We start from the raw sequence: 14,660 nt of genomic DNA, 5'->3' as shown, positions 1-14,660 counted from the left end.
GGGAAAAGAATGTAGCCACTGGGGGTCTTTGTATTTTTAATACAGGGCATAACACTCTAGTGAAATTTACAGATTACTTTGTAAGGTTTTTCCTTAAATGACATTGGGCCCTTAGCCTTTGTCACGTAGACCAGGTATGATCTAAAGCAGACATGGCAATTGGAGGCCAGTTAAACTGACTGCAAATGCAGAAGTTGCTGGCAGCTGTGCGGCAGTCATCTCGACTGCAGGACTGTGACATATGGGTCCAAAGCTCACTCAGGCTAAGAGTTCAGACTTTAAAAGTCCCCAGTTCCTAACACTTAGTTTTCACTTTTGCATGTGTGGTTTAAGGCATGAGTGTTAATGTGTACCTCCGATAAATTCACTCTTTTTGTCAGAAAGTATGAGCTGAAAGAGTGAGGGCTGCAGACTGCCATTGTGGTCTGTGTTCACAGAACTGGACCGGAAAGGAGGGAGTAGGATGGTGTTTTACACACAGAAATGCTGAAAAAAGCTTCACGTTACTTCAAGGTCTGACAGTACACTAATTTTGTTTGCATGTTAAGCTATGCACAAGGTTTAGTTGATTTGCCTGTCTTAAGGAGAATCCTTTAATTGTAGTTTAGACCTAAGAGAGATACTGTGTCTTTAAATTCCTGAACTGTGATTTATAAGAGCTAATGTTGGCTGGATTAACCTTAAGAGGCGTTGGCCTCTTGGCAGCTGAAGAACTTGGTTAGTTTAATTCAGTATATTTGTTACGCCATTGATTTGGTAACTGGAGTTACAGTGCAAATTTCATTTGAAAATTGAATCATTCAGTTTGTAGTTTTAAAGTTCTTTATACTAATGAGTTTTTCCATTTAAACTGAGGGTATAGGTCAGGATGCTGTGCATGTCTACAGACAAACATGTACATATTGTCTACACCAAAAGTTAAAGTTTACATCTATCTAAAGGCTTCCAAGAAAATCTGGTGCTTGCTCTCCTTTTGTTCTACTCAATGCTGTCAAAAATCAATGAATAGATAATTTTATGTTTAATCTACAAATGGATCATTAGAGCAAAAGAGGTCTATTGGCTAATATAGGATATTTACTTAAGCGCAAAGACTTGCTGACTTCCTGATAACGTAGCTGGATGTTGGCTAGTGAGAGGCTACACGCTGTGTCTTCTGTAGTTCCTAAAATCCCTTCCAGCTGTGATTATGCCACATGTTTTCTCATGCTCTTTTGCAGTCTGCAATGTACCTGCAGTGATTAAATATTATTTATTGAGATTGCGCACTGTTCCTACTATTGTTTGTTTCAGTGGGAGATGTGAGAAACATAAATTGTTTCTTTGAAAAAATAGTTCTTTGAAAAACATGAATGGGTTAGTCTCCCTCTGTGCTTTGCTTTGTTGTCCTACTTGCAAAGACTATGAAAAGGATGTCTCTGAGCACTGGGTGGCTTTCTCTCAACTTTAGTCCTTAAGGCGTACCTGCAGCAGTGGGGTGATAGTTCCAAAAATAACAGAATTGAATTAACATTAACTTTTGTTCTGCCACTTTGGTCAGTCATGAATAGGTCCCTTCTTGTCGCATTAGTTCATTCCTTGGGTTTCAAATCCTTCCTTGCATTTACTGCTGCTTCTTTGTAAGCTTTCTGATTTAGTTTGTTTGTGTAGCTTTGAGACCTCTCAACTACCCCTTCAAGATAGTTGGTGATCCGGAATTTGGATTTTTAAGGTAAACCTGCAGTAAGCTGGGTTTTTATAACAGTAGTCTTCTCTCCTTATTTTGCCCTTCTAGATTGTACCTGAATCTGCTGAAATCTGAGCTACTTTCATCACATGTTCAAATACAATTTTTACCCCTTATCCAGGAAATTTCAGTTTATTGCTCAGCAACTCTACAGGTATCCACTTGGGCTCAAGCTTTTACATATTGGTTAAACACCATTTTAAAAAGTCATTTCTAAGCACTTATAACTGTAGGCTGCTTTCTAAAAAAACCCCTCTCTTTTCAAGGCTTAAAACATAAATATAACACTTTGAAATATCTGCTGATATAAAAAGTTTTACAGAACATAGATAAGTGCTAAAACTCAAGTTACAGATAAAGCATAGCAGCAAGAGTTCTTTGTTGACTGCTTTATCACAATGCTTTACAGTGCTAAGATGTTACGTGTAGAGAGTTGACAGAGTATTTCAGATCTATTTCTTTCTCTTTCATCAGTTTGGTTCTTAATAAGGCTGGCTGGAAAACAAGGGTTCTGTTTTGTATGTGAAATTGGCAGCTTTGAAAATTTCTCCTCTGCAATGAGATGACTGAGAGATTTATTTTCCTTGCAACAGCCTCCTCCGCAGAGAAGAGCGATGATAACAAGAAGTTAACAAGCATTTGCTGGGGTGTGGGGTACTTGCCCCTCTCTTTCTGCAGTATAGCCTATAACCTGAGTATTTATTTTCAGACCAAGCCAAGTCCTTGATGTTGACCAACCATTCCATCTTGGCCATGAGAACTTCATGGAAGATTCATTTGTATTTGAGCAGAAAAAAATTCTTGATTTACGTAAAAGAAAAGACCAAATCTTCACTTGCTCTTATCCACTAGTGTTTCCTGCATGCCTGTTTAGCCTTGTAGCTGATACAGTTTCTAAACCAATTTTCTTTAATCAGTGCTTTCATTATCAATGAATTTAAGATCACAGGTCTTTAATAAGTAAAACCTACTGCCTATCACTGCCATTATTTTAAAGAAAGATTACAACCTGGGTTTCGTTAATCTTTCCAGAATAGCTTCAGTGAGATTAGAGAAATATATATTTTTGAGTTTATATTTAGTAATAGAATTAAAAGTAAGATTCTACTATTTTAATCTGATCGCCTGCCTTAAGTCTTAGAGAAATCATTTGTAAATATTTTCAAGTGTTAGACTATACACTTTATGTTAAGTTATCTGTCTTTAGGCTTTATTCCAGCTCAAGCAGAAAATGCTTTGCATTTCCTCTGAGCTTCTTTTTCACCTCAACAGTCTACTCTGTGGCCTTTTTTGTAATTTCTCATTTTCTGAAGTCCCTTCTTTAAGGTTGAAATGCTTTTCCAACTTAAAGAATTTGTCTGAAAAATATTTGTGTAGAAATCTAGAGTTGATATTTTATCAGATTGTCCTTTAAGTTGCATGATACTACTCTAAAATAGATGCATCTTCACCTGCTTACTAAGGGCTCCAAAATCTTCCTTTAAAAAATAATGTATAATGCTCTTCAGTTTTCCAGTCTTTCTACATTGTAGGTCACTTCAGGTTTTTTTATTCTTTTGTCCTTAATTACTCAACATATACATCAGCATACTTTTTACTAGAGTGTATATATAATAAGTAGTTTCACATTCCTTTATAAATATAGGATGATGTAATTTTGGAATTCATGCCTAACATTCATTCCACTCTAGAAATTTTTGAAGTAAGGATGAATTAAAAACTTACTGTTGTGATTATCTTTGAGATGTTTATTTAACATTGGACTGATATTGCCTCAGTGTTATGAGATTTGTACTTTTAAAATAAATAGATAAATCTTGTTCTTTATTTAACTCTTTTAACATGGAAGAACAATAGAACTAGAATATTTCCCAATATGAAAGGAGGTGATCTGCAGCAAAATGCAGAAGAGGTTGAAAAATCCACTACTATGTAGAACAGCCTGTTTTCTTGTTCCTTCCTTCTTTCCTTTGCTTCTGTCCATCCTTTCATCCCTCCCTGCCTCCCAGGTGGAGTGAAAAGCTGCTGCTACACTGTAGCTTGAGAATAAAAACCTCCCTCCATCAGTACCCAATTCTAGGTCAGATCTCTGATGTTAGGTTGGAGGATTATCCCCACCTTTCATGGACTATGCACATACCTATAGAGTGACCACAGGTATGCATGTACACAGTTAGATTCTCCTTTTTTGTTGATCCTATTTTGGGAGTGGGCAAGAGGATCTCGTAAAAATTACAGTCAGCACAATAGTCCATCCTTGGGAATGATTATCTGGGATTGAGCTCTCCATGCTGAGAAGTGGTGCTACAGACTTACTCTTGTTTTCCAGAAGTTGGTCCTGTGACACAGCTTGATCTGACACACAGTGAGACAGTAGGGTCCAGATACTTGGCTACCCATTTTTCAGAGTAAGCTTAGAGTAAGAGTAAGTAACAGAGTAAGTTCACTTTCATGAAACATGATTCTCCGTGCATCAAGTTTGGATGTGGTAGAACAGTTTGCGTATCAGCATACCTTGTTTTGACAAAGCCTTTACAAGGTTAGAAATGATGGAGGGTCCTACAGTGAGAATTCTGACTCTTTCTCAGAAAAGTTGAATATGCCTTTCAGTGTCACAGTTCTTTAAATGCTTTGGCTAGTAGTTCTCAAGGCATGGTTCCTATATGCCTTTTCTGTTAGAAACATGGTGAGATGGTCAGTTTGCGTCCTTCCTAGTAAAGTGCCTCAGAGAGCCTTCTTGGTCCTCGGTGGAAAGGTAAGATCTTGGAGGCCAAGTTGTCAGCTGAGACCGGCCTCTGTGGCCATGCTTTTTGTTTCCCAGTACTCCACAGAATCAGATTTCTCTTCTCAGATGGCATTTTTTTTCTTTTTTCTTTTCGCTTGGTGCACACTGCCATTCTATGTAGCATCCGTGTGTACTGTGGAAACACGCTCTATCAAATGGTCTTGGTAAAAGAATGCTCATTATTGTGTGAAAGAAGTTGTCTCTTAGGTCTTACTTGATAATGATACGTTATTTTGAAAATGATAAAATGAGGCATTTTCCTACGCTCCTGTTGCTAATAAGCGCTTAGAATGTTATCTGCATTTAATACAGATAATTGTATTCAAATTCTACCTTCCAAATTTCAGAAGCTTGCTCTTGTGAACATTTTCTGTGCAGGGATCTCAGAGTGAGACCATTTCTTTCTTGTTCCTCTACCACATTTCCTAGACTGCTGTGTCATTTTTACATGCTGTGTTTGTTAAATATATAAACTCTAACCTCTACACATTTCTGGAGGGGGCTGGGACTCAGAGGCTGGAGAGGTCTTTTTATTCTATATTCTGTATTATTCTGCAATAACTAAGAACTAGGAATATGGATGTGGTTACACTTTTCTTTTAGCTTTTTTCTTAGACAATATCAGTACTTTACTGTTCTTCTTGTTTCTTTTGTTACTGTAAACATTTGAAGGGCTTTATTTGATTAAGCTATGGTATTAGGAAATCAGGAGATTTTACTCTCCCAAGCTTATCCACCCACAACTTGAAACATTATTACTCTAAGCCAATGTTTTCTATTCACAAAGGTTAGGATATTATTCGTGTTGGTTTTGGAAGGCTTTGTTAAGGTTTAGCCATAAAGCTTTCCACATGGGATATGTAACCAATATAGAAAATATTCTGAATTTGTATTTTTGAGCTGATATTTGCATAGGCATATTTGTACAGTGGATATAAGATTCTTGTTTTTGAGAGAACAATATAAGGATAATTCAGTTCATGTTATCAGAAAATGCCAATTCTATGTATACTTTATTTCATCAACACATGTCATCATCCTTGAAATTTACCCAGAGTAAACAATGGGTAAGTGTAGTGGAAGCCATTGTTTCTTAGATTTTAAAAGACTATTGTCTAGTCACTTTGATGCTCATATGGACTGCCTTCTCATTAGGGAAACTTGTATTCTAACTGTCTTAAACATGAGAGTAATTACACTTGTTTGCTCCTTAACTCTTCTTCAAAGGAAAAAAGCGTGGCCATCTGGGCTTTTGCAGTTCTCTGAAGTCTGTGATTGACCTTGGTCTTTGATCATTCTCTCTGGATAGCTGATGGTTTTGGTCCAGTTGTTGGCTCCTGCTTTTTTCCTCCAGTGCGCAGGAGATTGTCTGGATTTATGGTTAGAAGGTACAAGCAAGAGAATATATGTAAGCTGCTTTGTGTAGACAACAATGAGGAAGCTTGTGTTAAAGCAGTGCACCTTTTTTAAAGCTGGTGGTACTGTTCTTCTGTATATATTTTGTTTCTTCCATTTCCCCTGTTTTGTGAGGCACATTGGTACAGGTGAAAAGAATGCTTTGTTCCCTAGAAAAATATTTTTTTGCAAAAATGTCTTATTAAGAACGTGTTAGTTCCAAGGGAAAGGAGGTTGCTCCTGCTGCACTATAAATCAAACCTTATTACTTATTGTAGTGTCATAGGTGTCAAGTCATAATGAACGATGTACCAGGTAAGATGCTAGTAAGAATTCTGCATATGTGAATAATTAAGTCATTCTGTTTAGTCAGAGAGAACAGATCATGGACCCTCCTGGGCTCACAGTGAGCTTAACAAATATAAACAAAGGATTAATTTTAGCTCAGGTATATAACTATTAAGCACCAAAGTAATTAGAGTTTAATTAACAAAAGACTTGCTTTTTGATGTCAATGAAAGGTAATTCCTATAAATTTTACTTTGATGCAAAAAGGAGCTTTCAATACTTAGACTCAAATTTTTGGTATGAATATGGCCACTCTGAGCTATTTTTCAATCTTGTAAATGTTTTTGAAATTTACTGCCTGAGACCTTGAAGAGCAGAAGTGACATACAAGCTTTTGTCAAGTTGACAAAAGGGAATGGAGTGTTTTATTTAGAGCTGGTCTATGTAGGACTTTTTTTTCTGTTTTGACAGTATAATTTTATCAGTACCAAACCATTACAGCAATATTGATGTGATCCCAAATTATGGAGTCTGTTATTATGAAATAAAAGTTAGTTTGACTTTTGCTTAAATCATGCCCATAAATTAAACTAGATTTAGAGAGCAGACATAGGAGGTTATATGACTATCTATTTAGTGACTTGAAATTGCATTCTGCGTTATAGCACTATAACTTATATAGGCCAGCCTGCAAGCGATCTGGTACAACCCTGAGTTGCTCTAACCCATGCTGTTGTCCAGAGGAGCTCCTTGAAGCCAGAGTTTCTATTTTAAACCCATCCTGATTGTCTGCTTATAGATCTGTCCCATCATGGCTTGGCTGGATCTGATAGTATGGATCCACCATTTACCAGTCAGCAATAAATCATCCTAAAAATACTTTGAATCTAGATTTGGAGATTGCTATCTACTTAGGAACAAATTAGCAAGCTTTCATTTGCACTGTTACTGAACTGCTGCAAACTACATAGATATACCAAGGGATATCTCAAACGCAATACCAAAATAAACAGTGATTGTTTTTTCTATTGCAAATTACATCTAGTCAAATTATGAATGCTTGTTTTGACAATATTGTAATACTTTACTACGTAACAGCTAATCTGCAGTAGTTATAAATAGTATACTGCAGTTAGAGTACTGCAGTTAGAGTGCTGCAGTCCATTTGACATATTTGCAGTATATCTGCAAAACCCAATGAGGGTTTTAACAGTGTCTGCAAGTCAGAATTTTGTAGGCTTTCAAGGCTGAGCATATGAAACACTTGACTGGTCTGTGCATTTTAATTGCTAAATATCTTTCTTTCAGAAGTTGAATGCTTGAAACTGAGCATACGGCTAACAAAGTGTGAGTGTTTGTGTGTAATACAGAAGATACCGTTAGACGATTAGACAGCCACTTTTGAACAGTGGTTTGGATCTGTGCTTATCCTCATTTATCAGTGCTGTCTTCAATTGCATTAGTACTTGCTTAAAACTGATTTCTTTTTGTATCATTCCTCCTGACAGTCATTGTCATACATTGAAGAAAACGAAAGGGTTACTTTAAGGCATCAGTCAGTCTTACCATCTGTTTAATTGCTCTTTCTTCAGTCTGCATTTTTCATTCTGTTTGCTTTCTACCCCATTTTCATGCTATTTTTTATTATTCAACTTCAATTTCCTATTCAAGTTCTTGCATCCGTGTCTCATTCTGTTTTCTTTACCTTTTGTTGCCATGTTATATGTATTATATTATCTTTGCTTCCATTTTTTAACTAAACCATTAAATGCCTATTGATAAGTTCAAACAAAAACAGAAAGACTGAGAGAAACGGGTGAGGAGGAAGACAGCAATCCTTTGAAAAATGAAGCACAAGCAAATGTATTTCACAATAAAGCTGGCCGTGTGATGCTTGATTAAGAAGAATGTAGGTCATAAACAGAAGCTGGCATCCTCGTTCCTATTTTGATTAAGAAGGTCAAATAGATACTTGATCAGTGTTTATAAGGACCTGCTTGGAGACCAGGACCTTGATAATAGAGAGTTCATCAATTTATTAAACAAAGATACAACTAAAATTTGAAGTTATATTTTAGAAATCTTAGTACATTCTTGCACTAGCAATAATGTCCACAATGTTAAATGACATATTTATTCATTGGAAAGACTTACCAACAGATGTGGCATAATAGCAGGAATCAGTATTGAAAGAGCTTTTCCAAAGAATGTCCTCTAATTCAGCCCAGAGTTACAGGATTTAGTATAAAAATTATGGGGAAATCTTCTAGCCTTTATTTCTGACCTTAGAATCTGTGAATCATATTCAAAGTCACCTTTCTACTTCCTATGAAGGACTGATAAATACTATTTATATCATTGGCTTAAATTCTAGCTTGCAATATTTTTTTTGATGATTGTTTCATTTTGTTTCACTTTCAAAGCAGAACTGACAGTTTGAAGGAGAAACAGTTAATTTTTTTTCCAGTTATTTTTAATTTAAAATGATGTCTCTATTATTGAAAGAAAAAACCAGTTGTGTTCTATGACAATTACACTTTACAGAAGAGAGATTCTTCTAATTACTTTGTAATTTTGGTAAATTACTCTAGCCAGTTTTTTTTGTTGTTTGGGGGTATACATGCATTTGATAATTTGTGTGTGTGCATATATGTGTATATATATACACATATATACATACATACTAGCTATATATATTTTTTAATTTGCCCTGGAACTGGTGAAGATGTTGATGAACTCCATTTAAGAAGGTTTACTTTTATGTTATGTATTGGATTTCAGTATGTAACAAAAAGGAAAAAAGTTTTCATGTATGTATTTTATATTAAAGAAAAAGATTTACTTTAGGAAATCAGTCATTGTAGTGATTCCAAAGCAGAAGGGTTTCTGTAGAAACCATGCATGTATGTTTCAGATATATGAAATGCCTAGATTACCTATCAGCATCTCGGTAGTCCTGAAATATAAGAAGGTTCATTCCTTTTCTCTTGTTTGTTTTTCGTTTGCCCTCTCCCCGCAGTATCTTCTATCTTTTATGTAGGATTTTTTCCTTTTTTGTTTCGTAAAGAATCACTATTACACCATTAGCGTTGTTACCTGTGGTCAAAAATTGGATGTGTTGCTTGAAAAGTGATGTCTTTTTCATTGTGTTCTGTGAACTTGCATGCGGTTCGCTCAGCATAAGCCTGCAGCTGGGTACAGGTAGACCACAAGGATCTAGCAACCCAACTTGCAAATGTTGGGATTTGGACCCTATCCTAGACAAACTTGCATTACAGACAGCAGTCACGGAAGTCACGCAGTCATAGTGCTCTAAAGAGAGTAAAATATGCTTTATTAGCTAGAACTTACACAAATTTAAGGTAGAACATAAATGTAGTTTTTTCTAAATTTTGCTGTTCTTAACATTGGAACCCATTTCTTCTAATTAGGCTGTGACCCATTGGGCAGTATCAATCACTGCAGTTTTTTCTGAGGTTTTTCTGTAGTTCTTTGATTTACTTCTCTTCCAAGTGTCAGTTTTTCAAATGATTCGAAGCTGTTTGCTTGAAGAAACCATTATGGGCCATAAGTTTCTATCGAGTATGTACTGGTTTTACATTTCTCAGATTTATGGAGGAGCTCCTTGAAGGAGTGATCGCTTCCTTGGGGTGTAAGTATAGGTGTTCACACCTCCTTATGTTATGCTTCTTGCTGTCCAAATCAATTATGGTATGATTTTCTCCATCACATAGGCATACATAATCTTTTTACTCAAATTGTGCTGCCAGTAGAAGCCATTATCCTTGTTTTATTTCCAGCTATGTTCTATTAATGGAGTGTACCGCTCCTTCGAATTTGCCCCTTATTTAAAATTTCTTATGGTAGATTTAAGCAGTGCTCTTAATGTAAAATACATCTAAAACTTGCCTTTTTCCTATTAAAATATCCTTCCTAGTCATATATTTGTACAGGCCCCATATAAAAAATATCTCTAAATGTTTACACATGCAGTGCAGCAGGAAAAATGTTTCAGAATTATTTTCCATAGAGAAAAGTCTAGTAGAGCGTATAAATTAGTGTATAATCAGCTTATTCAATGGCCAGCACAGGGATTGGATTGCAATCGCTGATTTTCTGTGCTCTGAAAGTGAAAGAGCGAAGGAAGTTAGGTGCTTTAAGTAAATAAGTGTGTGAGTGGGTTAGTGAATAATTCAAAATCATGTTTTTCAAAGCACATCTTTGTTAGGCTTGAACTTCTGATCTGTTAACAGGAATTTAGGAAGGGGATAGATGACTTCCTCTATATTCTCCAATTACTTTTTTGGACATGTCCAAATGGAACAAACATATTTTTTGTTCTGTTCTTATCGCCAGTACCTTACAGACAAGCAATTTTCTTTCTACGATTTCTAATCTTTCTGATGATCTGATGGAAGCAAATGATTCTGGTATAAAGCTCATGTGATAAATATTGAGTTTTATTGTGCGTGTTCCCTTGTACTGTAGTATATCCATATAGTGTAATATTAATTCAGAGACTAGTAATGGTATCATAGTTTCCGTACTGCTTCCAGGAGCAATAGCAAAATAGCCAGAGTGGAAGTCAACCAAGCAGACTTCTAAGTAATCACACATTGAAAAATAACCACGACTGACCCTGGGAAAGTTCTAGTTTTCTTTTTTCCACATGTAAGTTTTTGCAATTGTAGAAAACTTTGCCAGTCTTGGTCTGGTCAATCATTAATATTTTTTCAAAGGATGGGTACAGATAATCTTATTTCAGAAAAAAGAATTTATTTTTTATTATATTCTAATTAAAACTGCAATCAATTTCAAAATAAAAACATTTAAAGATAGAAATTACATTTTACTTTTTAAATAGTTGAAATTAAATAGTTTGATATCAGATATTTTTCCTACTTTTTTTTTATTTTAAATATCTGAAGACATATTATTTGCCACAAGGGTTTGAGACAGCACATGGCCACATTTTTGAATGTCTAGTGAAGGACTTGCACTTCAGAGAAAAGAAAAATAATTAAAAATATCTACGTGGCGATATTACAAACAGTTCTAAGGACTACTGAGATATCTCATAATGAGTAGAGGTTTAGAAGTATAGAAATAGTCAATAAGCCTTCCCCCCACCCCCATATAATTTGCATTTATATTTTGTTTTGGCAGATCTTGCTTGTAAGTAATTATCCAAAATGCATAACATTACTTGCTCAAATTATTATATCTATCATAAAATTTTGTGCTGTTAGAGAAAAGACAATTAGTGGGTTACCAGGTGAAGAAACAAATGTGAACTAAAATACTTGAAAAGAATGACTTGATAATGATTTGGATTTTTTGTCTTAAATATTCTTGCTTAACAGTTGGTCTGTAATTCACACTGAGAGTCTAGGATATATGGAAAATTGTTAAAGTAATTCAAAGTTATTGGCTGCTTTGATTAGTATCTGAAATGTAATGCATCTTTTCTAAACTTAGTAGCTTTCCTCTATGCTTTGCAAATAATATATGTACATGCACTTCTTAATTTCGCTAATAGTTATTTAATAGATTTTTATTCTAAATTTTTCCTCAAGAATATGATAAAAATAAAGAATTTTATTGTTATATTTCATATGCTGAGCAACTCAGAGGTTAGCATTTCAGAGCAGAGCTTTATATTTTTATTACAGCTTATTTGATTAATGTGTTTTATCATCTACCTGATTCTTGATATGTGCTAACGCTCATATTTATTTATGCATGGGTAATTCAATACTTGGGAAAATATCTTGCTTAGCCAGTTGCCTAAAGTTTAGATATTGATCTCCGTGATCTTTCTTCCATAAATGAATTTCACTTTAATCTTCTGGGTTTTGGGATCATTTGTTTTTCTCAATTTGTATGTAAATTGGGGGTAAATAGATTAGGAGTAAAAGATTAGGAGTAACAGAACAGGAGTGTGTCATTAACGAATCGTTAGGGATCATACCGCAGGGTAGCTGGGTCTTGTTAGAGTAGTCCTCCTGCCAGAGGACTCCTGCTAGAGTGATTTGACTCTCTACTCTTTTTCACGTTATTTTCTGCATAGTGATATGTTTGTTTGTTGTTGAAGGATGTGAATTGCTGTCAGCCTGGGGCTTAAGCCACTCTCTGGGGAAAGAAAAGAGAACTTTCAGTTTTAGGTTTTGGGAAAGTACCCGTACTTCTAGGCTGTGCGAAAAAATCCTTCTTTTTGCTCCTTGAAAAAGGAACTGTATTCAATTCAGTTCTGTGAAGATCCTGAGATGATTCAGTGTTATCTGTGTCTCTATCTAGCTCAAGTCATGGGAGGCATCTCTGCATCTTAACAAAAGGCCGTTAGAGTAGAAGTTCAGGTTCACCTTTGTACTCAGACTTTCCTATTGATCAGATTGAACTTTGGCGTGAACGTCGAGGCCGTGCAAGGTATCCAGCTTCCCCACACGCTGCGCAAGGAGTCTTCATGCCTGACAAGTTTTGGATCCACTCCAGCAGCAGCTGGGTGATATTTGGGCCACCTCTGATGACCTGGCATTTTAAAAGCAAGCCTGATCCCCAGTCTGACTGCTTAAAATCCAAGTCATGCTCTTGATTTTAATTTATTCTTTTCTTCTGGAGACCTTACTGCCAGCTGGTGAATCCCTCTTTTTGCAGTTTCTGCCTCTCATTTGCTCAGTTTTCAGGAAGCCTCACATTCGGGTTTAAAATTGTGCCTCCCATCCCACAGCTGAAATCCAAAAGATCAGCACACTTTTGACTGTGGATATCCAACTCTGAAACTGAAGCTTTTCTTAGTCATGTATGTTATAGGAACAATACAGGAAATTATTATGGTTATTAACAATAATAAAAATGTACTTGCCAAGAGTCTCAAATAACTAATGGAATGGCAGGGTTTTTTTTTCCCCATTTTAAAGTACTTATTTAATGCTAGGAGAAAGGGCTTTTCAAATTTTAACTATCAATTGAAAATAGTTTGTTTGAGAATTTGACAAACAAAAGCCCATTTCAGGAAGTTGTATGCCCACCATGCAATAAAATCCATCATACTGTGAAACTGGTTGTACAAACAATATGGATTTAAGTAAATGTTCCTTGTTCCACCATTGTTTATTCTTCATATAATATAAATGATATGCTCTGCATAATATAAATGTCATTAAATGATAAATTTTACATTTTAGGAATAAGAAGATTATTCTGTAGCACTAAGTTTTTCAAAATGGATATACACTGGCATTACTGGCCAGTCATTCAGTAATGAAATTTAATGATCCACTCACAAAAAGGGCCTGCAATTATGCCCTTATACTTTCATGTGCAGTTACCATGGCTGCAAGCAGGGCAGCTACAATCTGAATAGTGAGGAAAAAGCTCAATAAACCAGCAGTGGGACTCAGGTTGCGGGTGCCCTGAACACTCAAGTATCCCGTAGTACTGTTGTACTTCTTACTAAAATATTGTTTTCTAGTGTCTCAGAGTAACTTTGAAGCTGGAACATGATACAAGACATGCTTATCCAGAGGTTATTTCAGCAAATAACCAACATGTTGCAATCACTGCTATGGAACTTGTATGTAGATTAAATCTAAGTTAACACTGAATGTATGCAAGAGACAAAATAACAAAATTGACAAAATAGACAACTGACAAATTTGTTTTGGCTATCGTGAACTGAGATGCTTCATTATATACTTGCCCTTTAATTGGGTTGAATTTGTATATTCCAACAAATCTTTTTTTTTTCTTAGAGACATTTATTGTTGTCCATGATATTTTCCCTGTTTTGCTTTGTTTTGTTTTGTTTTTTCCCTTGTGTGTTCTCCATATATAGACTCTGTGGCATTAAATCACCAACATTGCTAACTTAATGTTCTCAAGTTGTAGTTATATATTCCAGTTTTTTATGGCACTTTTAAGATTATTGTAAGTATTGGCAACTCGGTTCTTGAAGGGAATAGTGATTGCAGGGGCAGTTTTGAAAATGAGTACCTAAAGAGAAGGCTACCCAAGAGGAAGCAATTAGGGTGAAGTTCACCATCCTTCCCATGGTGAAGAAGAAGGAGACCTGTCTGTGTTACAGGTTCTTTGTCTCCCTTCCAAGAAGGCAATAGTTTTACCATAAAATGACTGAATGCACAACCGGGGAAATCCCACAGCCTTGCAGATGTGCTGTGAACAGCTATGGGTAGCCTTGGGGAAGGAGCCAGTCAGCCAAGTAGCTGAAGGGCTGCAAGCCCATGACAAAACACTGACTGATAATTCAGAAACAGGCAACAAAATTATTTGTCTTCAATATGAATAAGAAAAGTTTAGGATCCCTCAATACCAATTACAGACTAGGGAGGAAGGGGAGCTAGTACAAGTAAAATGCTGCGATGTCTTTGCCAAAACAGAGTAAATCCTGGGCAGAGACCAATTCATTAATGCCACTCTGAATAATGATTTATGATGGTGTCTGTAGCA

Source organism: Dromaius novaehollandiae, chromosome W, assembly GCF_036370855.1.
Source record: "Dromaius novaehollandiae isolate bDroNov1 chromosome W, bDroNov1.hap1, whole genome shotgun sequence".
NCBI classification, from domain to species: domain Eukaryota; kingdom Metazoa; phylum Chordata; class Aves; order Casuariiformes; family Dromaiidae; genus Dromaius; species Dromaius novaehollandiae.
This window is presented reverse-complemented; position numbering follows the sequence as displayed.